The sequence below is a fragment of the Seriola aureovittata genome, chromosome 8 (genome assembly GCF_021018895.1).
Source record: "Seriola aureovittata isolate HTS-2021-v1 ecotype China chromosome 8, ASM2101889v1, whole genome shotgun sequence".
Taxonomy (NCBI): Eukaryota; Metazoa; Chordata; class Actinopteri; order Carangiformes; family Carangidae; genus Seriola; species Seriola aureovittata.
Genome location: NC_079371.1, coordinates 2034278 through 2051241, shown reverse-complemented (window position 1 = coordinate 2051241; position 16964 = coordinate 2034278). Strand labels below are relative to the sequence as shown.

General features: G+C 45.8%; 1 long non-coding RNA gene across 1 annotated transcript; it reads right to left on the bottom strand.

Moving 5' to 3' along the window:
- Window positions 1–6055: 6055 nt before the first annotated feature.
- On the bottom strand, window positions 6056–12699 carry LOC130174119 (uncharacterized). The gene is made up of 3 exons (XR_008828543.1): window positions 12521–12699; window positions 7734–7827; window positions 6056–6110 (listed from the first exon to the last, which is right to left on the bottom strand). It is a non-coding gene; the product is annotated as an uncharacterized LOC130174119 (long non-coding RNA).
- Window positions 12700–16964: the final 4265 nt, after the last annotated feature.

Genomic DNA, 16964 nt, shown 5'->3' with positions numbered 1-16964 from the left:
ACAAGAGGGAAAACATTCACAACAAGTTGTTTTTGAAAAGAAAAACTGATTTTTTGGACTCAGCACAAGACTAAAAATGTATTTTTCTACAGTGTATCTGGTGTGTGTGCGTGCACAAGTGGAGCGTTATCCCTCATACATATGCATTTGTACGTAGGTAGTATGAAACACAATGCATACAAGTTATGAAGACATAGACACACACACACACACGCATATGCTGAGTACATACAAACATATGCATGATGGTGCATTAGCATGCAGTTTGCAGCGGCGCGCCCAAAGAGCCACTCAGACGTGTCAATCTCCCCTCCGAGCCTTTCAAGCCACTTCAATTTCGTCTGATCTCAAAGATTTATGAATTTGGAAGTCAGCAGATAACACATCCCCTCATATCACCGTTAAGCCTGTCACAGCGCAGCGTTGGAGTGGCGAAGGGGGAGGGGAGTGGAGGGGGATGTTTTCCTCCCTTCATGAGCGTGGATAAGCACGGTGGCTGGAGGACGGGGCTGCCAGCCAATCAGACGCTGCTGATGCCACCGACTCTCTGGCTCAAGGCCGCACATTCTTTCAGCCTCTCAACAGCCTTTTCCCCAAAGTGTCCACCTGACACAGGAAAAAGAAAACATATATCAGGATGTCTGCTGGAGACGTGAGCTCGCAGATTGGAGTGAAAGTGAAAAACATAAATTTTATGGTTTAAACAAAGGCCATCCAATCTGGCCGGGCTGACATTTTGCCGGGCGGCTCGGGAAAAGGACAAACAGAGATCAGAGGCTGATATCAGATCCACAGAGGGAACTTTTCAGAGGGAGTTCAACATTTGAATTTCAGTGAACATGCAAACACAGGTTTATTTATTCACTTTACAGATGTATGCAGAGTTGGCCGAAGGCGTAAGCAAAAGTATGCGCCCAGTCGGGGCCCCACAGACTCCACAATGGCTCCTTCAATAACACCCTGCTGCTATATGTTGAAAACAAATAAATAAGTAAACAAATGATGCATTTAATTTCCATGCTAATGTATTTAGTGCTTCAACCATCATTAGTCCTATTAATCTCGTATTGACAAGTAAAATAGTAAAGTCTCTTTACGCTGCATTGCTCTTGTTGTGCTGGAGTTTAAACAACTTTTATTAGTTTTGAGCTTGGAAGCTTTGGAGGTTGTTTACTACAGCGGATAGGTACATGTTTTCATAGTTTGGTTGAGAGAGACAGGTTCAAAAACAAACAAACAAACAAACAAAAAGATAGCCTGACCTTTACCTCTTAGTCGAGTCAAACTCCATTAAAAAGTGGATCCTGAGATTCCAGCGATGCAGTTTGATGGCGTCCTTTCTTTACACCATCTCTGTCTGGTAAGTGTGTTCTGTCAAAACTCCTCCGCCTCGGTTCGTGACGCAGACTCTGGAGTCTCCAAGCATAATGTGATCAAAGACATCATCAGGGTTATTTTTGTTAGACATTATTCAACTGTTTTCACACTCAATTTGACATAAAATGACATGTGAAGTGGCCTTTAATGCTGCTGTGGTGAAGATAAACTCAAGAACCTTGATGCGAGTCTGAGCTTCATTTGTTGATGAGTTTGTCTGAAATGAACATTATTAGTGAGACGGCTCTTTTTTTTATTCAAGATCATTATGTTTTCATGCATACCTTGATCTTAAAATGTTTGCACTTTAGTGAGCAAATCTTATGTAATGAAACTTAATGAAAATGAAAAGTTGGAAGTTGTTCTTCATCCGTTTTCTGCCGTGCATCCCTCTGAGACAAACTTTTGTGTTGACAGTCTGTGTAAATAACTGCGAGCGGAGCTGTCAGTCAGACAGACAGACAGCAGCTCCGTCCTGACAGATGTTTGAATCCTTCACCTGCTGCACCTCTCAAACTGCCCGCGTCAACGTCTCTCTCCAGAGGTGACAGTTCAGTCCTTTGTCAGAGACCTTCAGCTCAGAGCGCAGACTTCAGCTGAACATCCAGCTGTTCGAGCCCCGTTGACAGACTTGTTGTCTGATCTGAGGCCTCGTTCCTGTCTGAGGACTGACTCTGCACTTCCTCTACACTTCAACACGATCAGCAGACTCTCAGTGTACCAGCTCAAAGCAGCCTGAACTTTTCTCAGCACTCACAAAGATGAAATATGGTGCAACAACAGAAAGTTGTTACCTGAAGGAGTATTTTTTTTCCCCTCCATGGTCAGATTTCAGTTTGAGGACTTTCAGCACCTTTACTTTTCCTCTTACCCCCCTCATACATCTTGTAATATTTCATCTTTCCCCAGGTGACAACTTGGGAAGTGTAGTTCCAACTGAACACAAATAACTAAACAGAAGTGTATTTCCAGAGAGTGAACATGAAGAGTGTTTGTAGCTGTTTTGATCGTCATGCAGAAACGTTTTCTAGCTCACCTGCAACACAGTGGAGTGTTGTGGTGAATCAACATCGTTAGCGTCTACAAACACACACAAAAAAAAGTGGCAGAGTGAAACTCGTTTGCTGTCGCTGACTAGTAAGATACGCTGGCAAGTTACTGTAGCTAACTAGCGATTAACTAGGTCGCAGCATGCTAGTTATCTGGTAACTTGTGGGCATTAGCCAGCCACCAGTAAGATTGCTACCAGTTAGCAAACTAGCTACTTGGTCGCTAACTGGACAATACCACTAATCCGCCGGTTGTTGGACTTTTCCCATCTGCCATTGCTCTTTCAAAATGATTTGGCACAAGCATTTTTCACTTTAGCGACTTCTTTCTTTCTTCCAAAAAAGATCCTCGCGTCAAATCGCACCTTCATGACATCATGAATGCGCTATCTAGCGTATTACGTCACTGAGCGACATTCAGCATCTTTTCCAGCAGGCTTTACATTCCAGTGAAAGTCGTTGCTTACAGCGGTTCCACAAGTTTTCAACTACGTCCTTAACTTCGCACACGTGGTCCAGCCAGAGATTAGGTGTTGAGCTAAGTCCTGTTCAAGAGATTTGTTTGTACTATCATTTCATGACGACCTGCACACAGCGTCTAGTTAAGATCATATATGATATAATGATATATTGAGGGTTTGCTCTTTTAGTATTTCTAACGCCAACTGATCCTTTCCTGCTGCTGCTCCTCCACATAAAAAGCCTCCCACTGTCAAAACGCCAGGCAGCTATTATTGTGAAGCAGCCACAGAAAAAGCAATGCATTTGTTATTAGCTTTGATATTGTTTGGGAAGCAGAAATACTCTTACTACACAACAAGCTACGGATATTTGTGGCACTTTTCGAAAAGTTGTTTGGAGGCTGTTTTTTAGTTTTTACGGGAGCAGGAGAGCAGATCTCCCTCAGCACAAGTACCCAGTCGTGTGGAAGGACAGTAGCTCTTTTACGCCTTGCACGCTCAATCTCATCCTTCACTAAAATATGTCCATTCGTGAAACAGTTAAAGCTCTGCAATAAAACGGCTTTCTGGTTACTGTACTGCCGGGAGTGAGTCTGGGAGTGACCACTACATTGTGTGAGTGGGGGGTGTGTGTGCAACCAGATGAGTGTGCACAAAAAACCTCCCCAGTGGAGCTGTAGCAGAGGTGAAATGGTTTAAGGTGGTATGGTGAACTTGTTAGCAAACCTGTGGCTTATTTACACATTCTAACAGACACAGAGCAACATGGTCACGGCATTAGAGTGGTGAATCCACCTTATGAATCTAATCCAATCCAATCCAATCTAATCTAATCTCCTTTTAGCTCGGGTTTGCTCTCTGGCAGATCCTGAGAAAAATATCTGGCTCTTTAGCTGTTCCACGTTCTGCAGCAGCGAGTCTCTGACTGTGAGTGTCTGCCGCCTGGTGCTGAGCCAATCGTGTAAAGTGGGTTCATCAGAGCTTGTGTGATGCAAACAGCTGCCTGCTGTGACTGGAAAACAACACAACAACCGCGGTGAGGGCGAACCAAAAGTGCAAAAAACTTGAGAGAGACAAGAAAACCCTCTTCGATTATTCCCTCCCAGTCACTTTGGTTTGTACTTTACCTTAGATACAGATGAACAATCATCAGGTGATCCATTCATATGTTGGATAATCTGACTGGATCTGTTCAGACTGCAAAGCAGCAGAGAGCTCGACTGTGCTGTTGTACTTTTTCACCAAGGCCCATCATGCACTGCTGTGAAGCTACAACACACTCCCCGTTCACCCAATCAAATAAAGGAAGAAAACTCAAGGTTTTCTCTTCATTGTTGACACACTCAATATAACAAACCGCCGTCTGATAGTGAAGGAGAAGTGCGAGCAGGACCGGAGTGAAGTGAGGAAAACAGAGACTGTCAGAGCCTCTGTGCTGCATGCAGGTAACACCGAGCGTGCAGGTTTATCCTCGCTGCTCCGACTGATGTTCGACAGAAAGACACTCCTGTACAATGGCTGTTGACAAAGCAGCTGTTTGACCAGCCTCTGTTTTGACAGCGCTCACTGCTTTCAAAGAACAGCAGTTCCTCCTTTTCTCTTTCTGTGGGGAGGTGGATCTGTTTTTCTGCAGTGTCCTTCACCTTGTCTCGTCTTCCCTCAGGTTTCCTTTGATTCCCGCAGCAGCAGTGTGTTCAGATTACAGCTCCTCGACACGTCCATTGCCCTGAGCGAGCATCCTGTTGTCTACTGTACCTCTGAAACTCGTCGAAACAGGCAGGTCCAGCCTGACCGTAGCATTAAATATATATAACCTGAAAGGTTCAAGGGGAGTTCAGGCCAAGACAAGCTTGTTCAAACATTTCCACATTGAAAAATATATGATTGTTCACCTCAAGAAAAGTTGTTACTGCTCATTGTATTGCTCCGAGTTAAAAAGGTCGCTGAGTTATCACAACACGCTTTTCACATCGATTACTGCAGGGAGATTCTGTCAGAGCATTTTCGCTCAGGCTGACCAGGAAACCAGCGGCTGACACCTGCGGCGTTTACCTGCACAAATTAATTTCACTGTGGACAAATCTTCCTGTCGGCCTGTGTAGGCTTTAGCTTCGGATGTGTCATACATCTCTAATGGGGTGAGACTAAGTATTAGAACCGTGTCAGTACAACATAATAAATTAAACAGCAGCACAAACTACAGCCTCTAACACCTTTCTGGAACAGTTTCAGCTAAACTGAACATTATAACTTGGAGGAAGGCAGGAGCTCCAGGAGACAGGGGCTCACCTGACCTTTCCAAGCAGCGTACATGGGACTGTAGTTTATGAGGGTTGCATCTTTTTTTTTTTTTTTCACCTTGCCTGAAGCAAAACCAGAAGACTTGAAGCGTAAGAGGTAAATAAAGCGGTGTTTGTCTACTTTCTTATAAGCTGATAATGTTAGAATGTGTGGTTAACTTACTACTTTATTAACCTAGCATGTCATGTCCCGGTTTGTTTTCAAGCTGGGTGTCCCAATTACCAACACACATCTATAAAACCCTAACATGTCCCTGTTTTCACCACAATTAAAATACTTATTAGAATATTCTCCTTGTTTTCAGCACTTACACAGATGTTTTGTAAGTTCTGTGCTGCTCATTATTACCTAACCAATGTACCACCACATCTGAATTCAACACTGATTGGTCTGTACGTGTGTCAGTCAATCAGTGTATCGTTGCTAGCCTATGACACTGGTAGCTCTTTCCGACAGCACCTGTCGGTATGCTAACGGTTAGCTGTCGTGCCAAAGAGCAGTAAGGTATCAACAAAAAAGGCTGTGTTCATGGCGTCCAAAAGTGCGCTCACCGCTGAAGTAATTGTCCCACATTACACCCATGAGTGCATGTGTGTGTGTGTGTGTGTGTGTGTGTGTGTGTGTGTGTGTGTGTGAATGTGGTACACTTAATGTTTCCAGTTTGGGGGTTGGAAACATGTCACCCTACCTCCAAGGTGAATAATAGTTAGCATATTGTTAGCTAACTGTCAGCCATTTTGTGGGTCTTTTAATTTGAAAAAGTGAAACATATTTAAAACGTTTTTTAATATATTAAAGCATAAATGGAATTAAAATCTTCCTCACAATGCTGTGCAGTAATACAGGGGCTAACTAGCTCCATCCGGTGCTAGTTGCTTCTCCTTTGTCTCCGTGTCTTCCATATCACCAACAGGTGCTGTTGCTAGGATGCAGAAAAAACAGAGTCAGGTTGGCCTCCTGGTTTTAATCCTAAAATTAAATAAGGACGCACTGATTCAGATCATTAAAAAAAGGAGCAATGCAGTTTGATAGTAACTAGTTTCACTAAATACGTAACAACAACAGTGGGCTTTAAATGGTGTGACTATAAAAGGCCAGCAAACATAAATTAGCATAATGCTAGGTGCTCCTGTTATTCCCCATTCTCTAACACTGTGAGACTGCAGCAGCGTTAGCAACAGTCCAAGTAAAAGAGTGTGATACAGAGGCCGACAGTGTCTGACATCATCCACTACACACTATGCAGTCCACATCACAGTGAGTTCAGTCCTTTGAAGGGTTGTCTGAAGGTCCTGTGGGGAACATTTTAGCCAGTAGAGTTGACTCACAATATCTCACAATGCATCATAGGAAAATAATAAAGAGAAGAAAGCGCCAACTCCTCAGATGGAAAAGTGGCCATGATGAAGATATTTACACATTTTGCTGCAGCGCTGCTGCACGTCACACTGTGTGCACACATTGATAATGAGGATTGAACAGTGAATGATTGAATGACTTCTGATACGGAGACACAGGAAGTCTAACACAAAGGGACGGACGGTTGTTTGTTCCTTCCGCTAATGGCTTCACTGCTGAATAATTACAGTCCAACCCTGCACCGCTAATGGACGCTCGGCCGACACACACACACACACACACACACACACACACACACACAAACAAACTTTAGCAAACATACTTGAGTTTACATACACACAAACACACACATGCGGGCACATGCAATTACAATGTGACAAGATGCAAATGAGGTATCTGCTGCACACACACACACACACACACACACACACACAAATAAACGCACAAGCAATTACAATAAGACAGCATGTAAATGAGCTTTCACACACACACCCACATACAGTATGTATATAGATATAGACACACACATCTCAATAAAAGGGAGGTTTAAATGAGATTCGTCCCTCTTTGTCTCTCTCTCACACACACACACACACACACACACACACACACACACACACACCCTCTTCCTGTCGGTGAGTGAAGTGTCAGGTTAAGCAGAATGAATGGACTCGCTCTGAAAACACAAATTGCAAAGTAAACAGATTAGAGTGAAAACAGACTCCTCTACTCCTCCACCCCCTCTAACCACTCCACCTCTCCATCATCCATCCTCCTTGTCTCGCTCTGCATCTCACTTTGTCCCCCCCCGCACCCCTCTCCCTCCCTCCCTCCCTCTCTAAGTGTACAGTCACAGCATTTATAACAGCAACATTTTAGATGGCAATCAATTTGCTTCAATGGGAGTTTTTCGTGTCAAGTTGAACTTTGGGGAACTTTGACAGGAGAATTTTGTGCTTTTGGCCAAATAGAATTGAGTGTGCTGCAGGAGAATACACTGCCCTGAGAAACAGGTGCAGCGTAGCCTGCAGTCAGATGTCAGACAGGAGCCAAAAGTAAAAATATGTCTGCAGAATAACATCTTAACTTAAAACAAAAAAGCAGCTAGTGTTTCAAGCGAGTCCTCCAGCTTCTCCCAGCAGCACCTATTTCACGAGGGCAGGCAGGTTGTCTGAACCTTTGTCACCTGATGAAAGTTGACAGTGTAGAGAGGCGGGGGGTGGGAGTGCATCCTCTTTTAACTCCAGTTGTAAGAATGCGCTTTCAGGTCGCAGTTAAACCTGCAGTGCAGAAAAAGTGCAACTTTAATCAGTCACGTCCAAAAACGACAGGCAAGGCCACCTCTCTCTTTCTGTCTCTGTCCTCTTACTCTCTGTCATCTCTTTCCCTCCCTCCTGCTCTTCTTTTTTTGGCTCGTCATCAAATCTGGCAACATGCTCTGACACTGGAAAAACACACACACACACACACACACACACACACACTCCCCATCTACACACATGCTAGTAAACACGCGCTCACAAACACGCACAGATTGCAATCAATATGCAATTTCCCCTCTGTGTATAAAAGATGGACCTACTTGGAGGCCTTCCCGCTGCTTTTGAGTAACGACGCGTCTACATGAAGTGCCGCTATAATTCTCATAACTGCACCGCTCGCTCCCTAAATTGTGATAAAAAGGATTTCATCTTGTGGGCAGATGCAGACACATACGGCCGAGGGAACGAGCGCTGATTTATCCCTGACTTTCTGTTTCATCTCTTCTACTTCCGCAGCCAAAACATGAAAGCAGAGAAACAGATTACTTGATGGAGTGCTTTAACAAAAAGACAGTTATGGCCCCTGACACTTTAGAGACACCGGAGCTGGATCTGGAACAAAACTCCCCCCTGCTTTCCGGCTCTCATCTTCATATTAAGGTTTTGAAGTGAGGACTTTGGGGTTCGACGATACCGAGGAGACTCAGTCTCACTCCTTTTTCTCATTAGACTCAAAGTTTGAATTCATGATCTTCAGTGGAGGGAAAAGACGAGCTCTGCTGCTCCCCGAATGCAAATTAATTTCATAGTTTTAAGATGAATTTTTTCTTGATTTTATAAATGACTATGAACCTGAACGTGAACAGGCTTCACTAACCGCGGTAACACAGAGGAGGTCTAACATGTTTTTAGGCTTTTTTAAAATGGTTTTCATCGGTTTATGATATTTTTCATATTAAAGTGGTTATACAGATGTTTTTGACCCTTTGACTTTCTCACCAACACGTCTGGCACTTTGACCTGCAGGGACAGCCAGCAACATGAGGACGGTAAAATGATTGCTCACTTTAAATATATTGTCCTGACTAGCATGTACTCACTGCCCCGTTGTGTTTGTGCTTGTGCTCTTACAAACTGTTGCTAACTGTTGTAAACTTTTGTAGAAGAGGTCAGAGTTAAATCAAACTACAAGGTGAAGTTTAGTGAAGTCATGTGACCGTGGTGTAGTTTGGTTTGTGGCCGAACATTAGCTTTGCCCCTGCTGATTGTATTTACGCTTCAAAAGGCTTCACAATGCATTCTTCAGTTTACTAATGCAATGATTAATTCACTGATTACAGCTTATCCCGCAACCTGCAGGGAAACTGATCTCGTGTCAGTGTTGCAGAGAGGTTTTGGGTGTGAACGTCACTTGTGGAGTCGACTCTCTGAGCAGAAGAATCCAAACCAGTCCAATGCTTTAAATGAGACAATTGAAACAACAGCAAAGCTCGCTCATTTGTGAGCAGCCCACAGGCAACAATTCAATTAAACCAAACAGCCCGACGCACAGCAGCCCCGCGCTTCCTGGCACCGCTCGTCTCCGCGATTTAGAGACGTCCTGCCTGACTGGACGAGCCTCCGGGGCCGAGCTTTAGGAGCCCAAAGTCCAGTACATTACATAATGGACCCGGCCGCGGGGAATGGTCCATTCTCATCTCCCAGGCAACAGGTGAATTTCAACAATGCACATTTGAGAGGCTCACAGATTTTCTGGAATACAATGCCCCCTCCTGCTGCCAAGCGTTTATGGTAATGCTCCATTCAGTGGAAGAATGGTGGATTAGTGCAGCGATGGAGCTGGATGAGCTCCACATCCATCCTGCTGCCGCTACAGGAGCCGCCGGGCTCGAGCAGCCGCTGCCGGATGATGGCCCAGGGCCGAACCTGCGTGCCGGGGCTAGGACCCTGGGGCTCAGTCATGGGGCCAGGTGGAGGTTCAAGTTAATGTTTTTTTTTTAAAGTTTCATTTTAGATAAATTTGTGATTATTGTCACACATTTCCACAGAGCGTTGGTGAGCGTCCAGAGTTTCCAAGAAGTATGAGCCCAGTCGGCCAGATGGTGGCGCTGTCATTAAGGCTCGAAAATGCGATTTTGGAAAGGCCACGCCCCTCACACTATTAGTCCCATTGACTTGAAATTTCACACACACACACACACACACACACACACACACACACACACAAAGTCCAGCTCAACATGTTCAACTTAAGTCTTCCTAGATGCACTTTTTTCTAATTTGCATAATTTAAAAAAACAGTAAAATGAATAGAACTTTATGAATTTTGACATTAGCAACACCAAATTTGGTAGACAGCCTTCTGAGACAAAGATACAAGTTAACATCATAAATGATCAAGATCGGTCAAAAAACATGGCCGCCATCAACAAAAATATCTTTGCAAAAGGCGGGGCTTAGCTTAGCTTCGATGACCAGCTGACACTGAGAGTCTCAGGTTGACCACGCCCTCCTCCAGGTGAGAGCTATCACCTTGATTAGGGTATAAAGGAACTGTGTTTCACTGAGGAAACAGAGGAGGAGGTGGAGAGTGAGAGAGGAATCAGCCTGTGTGTAAAGTGTGTTTGTGTTATTCCACACTCAGCTGATGAAGTGCTTCTGTTAGCTCTAAACAGAGCTGCTGGATTATCTCTGCACCGCACACATCACATTAGCTCTGTCAAAACACAGTCCACACCACCGCAGCTACCTGTCAGCCCCACGCTCACGGCTCACTGTGTTTCATCAGGTAATCTGGATTATTTTAGCTCTATCTTTAAAAACAAAAGAAACAACCAACATCATCAGTAAAACTGACACATACTGTAAGTGATGCAGATAAGTTCCTCAAACGGCAGGTTACATATGGTTTTTCTTTTGTACAGTGAATATAATATTTTAGCTCAACTTTGGACCTTGGCAGCGGTCGAGAAGTCAAAATAATCTTCTTTCCTAACGACCTTTCCCTCGACCTCCATGGAAAACGTGACGAGGTCAAGGGAAGAAGTGAAAGAGAATTTAAAAGGAGGACTGTGACTACACTTACAACTTTATCTAAAAGGCACAGATGAGATTTCCTCCTTTTCCTGACCACAATAACAAAAGAAACAGGATAGAAATGTTGAGATGACATGAGGAAAAACACAAGTAGAGAAAGTTGAGCCATTAAAATAATAATAATTATATTCAGACATTTAGTGAAACGACATGTACGTAGTATTTTGTTATGATGATGATATATTGATATCTATAAATTCAATATGATGTTCTCCATGAAGACTCCTAACTGGATTTAAAGAGAGGAAATCTATATTTATGAATCTGGAGCTCAGGTCTGGGAGGAGATGAGACAGGAAGCGTTGACGCTCTTATCGCTTCCGGGTCATTTCCCTCAGACTGAACCTTCCTTTGACTCAGATTCATCACGTGGTCCGCCGCAGCCTCACAGAGCTGCCAGCGTAGCTGTTGACTCGCAGGTGATAAGTGTCGCATGTTGTTGTCAGTCCTTAGTAACCAGCACAAGTACCGTGTTACACTGAAGCAACCACTGAGTGAAGCAATTGTCTTTTTTTTTTTTGTGATGAACAAATTGCCCTTTTTTTTCTTTTTTTCTTCCCCTGTGAATTTTGTTGAATTTATTCAAGGACATGACTCATGAGTAAAGAGTCAAAATTACAGACAAACATACTTCAAACGTAATCTGTCATTTTCACACATCAGTCACAAAACAGTTCAAATATCCACAGCCTTGTTTAGAGAGACTAAAAAGAAAGTTAAACTCGTGTCATCCATCTGCCACCTGCCGTTTTGTCATTCTGCGGTGCCCTTGGTATTTACTGTAGATGGATTTTTGTCTTTCAGAGCGGCTGAGTGATGGCCGAGACTTTTAACAAGTTAGTTTGGTGCTGTTTTATTGCTGTCAGGTGGGCGCTACAGTCCTGGGAGAGCTCAGGCTCAAAGACAGACGGGGAGGGGAAAAGACAAGAAAAAAATATTGAGAATCTGATTCCTCTGATGGAGGAGGAGGATCAGGCAGGAAGTCAAAGAAGAGATGCAGCTTTACCTCTGTGATGTGAGCTGTGTAACATGTATGAGGGTGAACACACCTGCCTGAATACACGTCCTCCTTTTACTCTGCAGGGGAACAATGAGAGACGTCAGAATGAATCTGTATCTCTGCTAATCACAACACTTATAACATCACACATCCTCAGCCGGGCTGTTCAGGGCGGCTTCTCGCCACCGCTCAGGGCAGCTCTAGTTCCCAGGAAACATCGCAACCACTTGGCTCCACCCGGATATGGTGTTTATATGGTCCAGCTGGAACTTCCTGTCCCCCAGGAAGACCAGACAGACGAGGCCGGCGAGCGGAATAAGGGCTAAACAGGACAGGAACAGTCTGCATGGTATTGTCCGAGGATGACTGTGGGTCGCCCAGGTGAGGGTGTCTGATGATTAAAGGCCTGAAACACCCCACGACCCCGGGCTCGTCACTGAGGATGTGTCCAAGCAGCTTCAGAAGGTGTAATTAAAAATGAGTATAACTGCCTTTTTGCTCGGCCTTCACCCACCAGGTCATAAGTTGTAAGGATCGACCGTACGACGCACCATCACACCTGCCTCTCCTCAGAGACGGGCTTCCTCCATGTTACAGACAGACACACACACTCACCTGCAGACGGAGTGTCAGCCGCGAGGCTGTCGAGGCCGCGGCCGCCGTGAGTCGAGCGTCTCGTCGTGGCCTGGCAGCAGAATATCTCCGTTTCGTTCTCTTTCCTCTGAGAAGCTGGCGGCTGTCAGCGCCGCAGACCGGTCGGCTCTGCCGGCTGTCACCTTACGCTCCGTACAGGAAACGATCACCGACAGCTGTCAACCCCCTCCTCCTTTTTCCATCCTTACCCTCCCTCTTCATCCTCCTCCTGGCATCGCTCCTTCCACCTGACGCCAGCTCTGTTGCTCCGCCCATAAGGCACCGCGCTGCTGTTATTGCACCTAAAAGTATGAAGACAATGTTTTATTTTTAAGAACTTGGGCATTGTGTGTATATATACTGAAACTGCTGATTTAGGGGAGGGAGGGGGGGTCGGGCGTGAGCGCTTCAGGGCTGCGGTGTCACCTGCAGGGGGGAGGAGGGCTCTCTCTGCTGTCACTTGCTGCCAACCAACTCCCATCACCGCGGCAGTGATGGCAGCAGGGGGTGAGGCATGGAGCCGCTGGCTGATGGCTTTATCGCAGTAAGACGTGGCCAGAGGGGGGGGGGGGGTGTTGGGGGATGGAGGGGATGGGCGGGGTTGACTGCAGGAGTCAGGACTCTGAAGCGACTGGTCAGAGCTGCAGTCAGTTTATCGGATGATATAGTACTTAAAGCCAAACAGGGCTGGTTCTGAAGAGTTGAAGGCCCAAGGCAAGATTTTCTTTGTGGGTCCTCGTTGAGTTAAAAATAGCTCAGTGTGGAGCCGCAGAGCTGAAGTGAAAGCAGAGTTTGTTGAATAATATCCATGAGCTTTGGTTCTCTGTGCGCCTGTTATTAACTGCATGTTGAATGTTTTTACTGCTGTAATGCTCGTGTCTCTGCTTCCTGTGGCCTCATGAAAAGCATTTTCTAGTTGAAATGACACTTTACCAGTTTATATAACGTTTTAATGAAGTTACATCTCAGTGAAACGAACGACCCCCGTTATATATTTTTTCCTACTTTCCCCTTAAAAGGTCAAATGAGCTTTTTATAGAATAAAAAGAAAAGCAGTTTGCTCAGTGCTGACATCACATTGTTACTGTCACTGTGATGAAGGTGGGACTGTCGGGTCCTGACCTGACTCTAAAGTGACTGGAGATAATGAATGTTGTGATTTGGCGCAATATTAATAAAACTGAATTGAATTAGACCTCCACATAAACATCTTTATATATATATATATATAAATATATATATGTCTGTGTATATATGTCTGTAACTATATCTGTCCAGAGTGAGCTCTGCCACGTCGTCACTGCGTTTATCAGACAGTTTTAACCTTTAAATAAATAAATAATATTAAACTAACCAACAGATTCCAAGTACAGCAGAAACGTTTAGTCACAATAAGTCACTTGTTCTTTAATGTAATGTACCCACCTCCCCTCCAACCCCCCCGACATGACGAGATATGAAGAAGAGGAACTACTAGCTTTTATTTTCTCTGATTAAAAAACTGCTTGTGAAGCCAAAACATGTAACTACACAAGCTGGAAGCCGGAGGGTGTTGGACTGGTGGCGGTCGTGCTGTGAGGCTCTCTGTTGTTCTTTGCGTCGCTGATACGATCACGTGAGAGTGAGATCGGCCGATACCGATCATTTCTGTGGCGGGACTACGCTACACGGCACACAATGCTTCTCTCAGTATTAACCACAGGTGATCGGTGACGAGAAGCATGAATTCTGAGCTGACGATCAATTGGGGCATCGCTAGTTTTGGGAAGGCCAAACCGAGATGAGCTGAAGGTCTGCAGCAGAGGGCGACAGAGGGCGACAGAGGGCGGCAGAGGGCGGCGGCGGCTGTGGGCCCCTGTGGGTCCCTGGGCCATGAACATGTCACATCTGTAACCCACCTGCAGTTCCTGTTCGGTGTCTGCAGGTTTGCGTTTGTCACTAAATCACACAGACGTCATAAATAAGAGACACGGGCTCATTTGTTCCGAACGAAGCGCTGCAAACGGTTACTGTGTGCGACGTGTCATGTTTATGACAGCATTACAGACACTTTATGATGTCAGGAGTGGGGGAGTGTGTGTGTGTGTGTGTGTGTGTGTGTGTGTGTGGGGGGGGGGGGGTTAGGGGGGCGGGTGGGAGTTGTTTCCTGGCGCCTCGGTTTATTTACCAGAGATAACAGACACATCTCAGACGCCGCTCCTCTGGGATAACACATTCATGAATGAGACACTCGGCTCATTTCACGGGAGAGGCGGATAGATTGCTGCTCTCCCTCCTAACTATCCAATCGCTCTTTGTTAAACAAGGCACAAACCCAATTACAAAGTGCCACACGCTGACAGTTTATTAACATCATCGCCGCAAGAGAGAGAGAGGCCCGGGCCTGCTCGGTGGTGGCGGCGGCGGCGGCGGCGGCGGCGGTCGAGTCGGTGCGGGTGTGTTCTGGCTCCTCCTGTTTGAAGTGCAGGGATGACAGATTGTTCTCTTATTCAGGAAAGGTGGTTTGTGTTTGGAGAGGCTGGACAGGTAATCAGTTATACTTTGTATTTATCTTCATTGCTTTTTTTTATTTTATTATATTATTATTATTCTATTTTATTTATTCCAGAGAACACGAGGAAGAACAAGCCAGTGCCTCGGGTCAGTGTTTCCTGTTATGCAGAAAGCTTGGAAAGGCTAATGGAGTAATATTTCTGGGCTGCGTCTGATCTCAGCCTCTGATCACTTCATTAAACTGATGTTGATGAATGCACAAAGCAGTCGGGGCGCGAGCGACTCAGCAGATGCATCTTAATCACAGAGAACAGGAGAGGAAGGTGGGATGCATGTAATCACTCACTCACTTCCTCCCCTCCTCTCCGCCTTCATCCTCACTGTAATGAACTCGTTCATGACTGAGCAGATCTGCCACTTGGCGGAAAGAATGAAGAGGAACAGGCAGCGGACCCGAGCCGAGACCACGGGTGGAAGCACCTCCCGCCGCCGCCGCTGCCGCCGCCGCCTGACGCAACATCTGGGGCATCGGGTTCAACTTGAACACGGAATCAGGCGTGCACTTTGCTCAAAGGGCCTTTTATTGATCCATGTTTCAGCCCAATTATGGAGCCTATGAGTCGCAGGAGGGCATGAACTAAAGGCCACGGCTCTTTAAGTCTTCTGCAGCAAAGTCTAAAGCCTAAATCAGCAAAATTCAAGTCAAGTCACTCTCGTTTCACCCTTTCTTCTCAAGCTGTTGTTTACTGTGTTTTCTTTATTGTTCCAGGAGTCGACGTGGTCAAAACACTGAGACTTTCAACTTGAGCTCGACAGTTCATTGTCGACCTTCGCAGCAGCAGGAGACGAACAGTCCCTCACTCACGTCCACTGCTGCTGTGGAAGCTGCTGCTCCTCTGGTTGTCTCAGAGTCACAAAAGCAGCGTTTCGACCAAAAAAAGTCCTTTTTTTCTTCAGAAACTAAAACGTTCCTGTGTTTCCACCGCGCCCTGAAGTCCGGGGAAGATTATGCAAATCAGGCCGATGACATGTGGAAACGCAGTGGAGGTAACTGCACTTCACCTCCATTCCAGTAGGTGGCGGTAAGAAGAAGACGAAGGCGATACAACAACGATGACGCCGTAAAAGCAACGGACACGCCGGTATCATCAATCTTCCGTGTGAATGGTTAGCACGGCCTGGACCTCGCCGTCGGTCCGTCTATCGAAGGCTTTCATCTCCATCTCCAACCACGATGAAACACAACAGTCGTGCAGCTGCGGGCTTTTGAACATGGCGGGTGAAGGTTCCTGGTTCCTGGGGAAAGTTCCCGGTGGAAACACATCCTAAAGAGAAGCTCATGAAGCATTCCAACATCTGCAATCGATGTTTTTCAGATCAATTCACAAACAAGTCAAAGTCTCATAAAGGTTCCTCAGAAGAACCTCGAAGATAACGTCGTATCAGTGTGCCATGTTCGGAGCAGATCTGCGTATGTTCAGGATGCAGAGAATCATTCACTATACATGAAGTTTTGACTGTTTGACCTTCTTACTGATGTGGAGGAATATAAGACCCCTCCTCTCGGACTCGGTGTATGTTCGAATGCATGGATGCCGCAGCTGTCCACCGCGCCTCGCCCTGCGGTGGACAGCTTGTACGGGGGGCTCACCGTGCAGCGGCCCCGGAGCTCCCGCGGGCAAAAACAAATGTTAACCATAAATCTGGCATATGGCTCGCCTGGGGCCGCCGGCAGGTTTACAGCCACTCTGGGGGGGCGGGGGGGGGGGGGGGGGGGGCACTTCATGGGCTGGTCCAGCCATTAAAATGGGCCACATGCCATTAGAGTGGACACACTATGGCATAATGTTGTATAATTTCCTTCTACTTTAGAGCGATTAATTATTCATTTTCCCTCTCGCAGGAGACGAGGAGGCAGAGTCCTGGCCGTGCA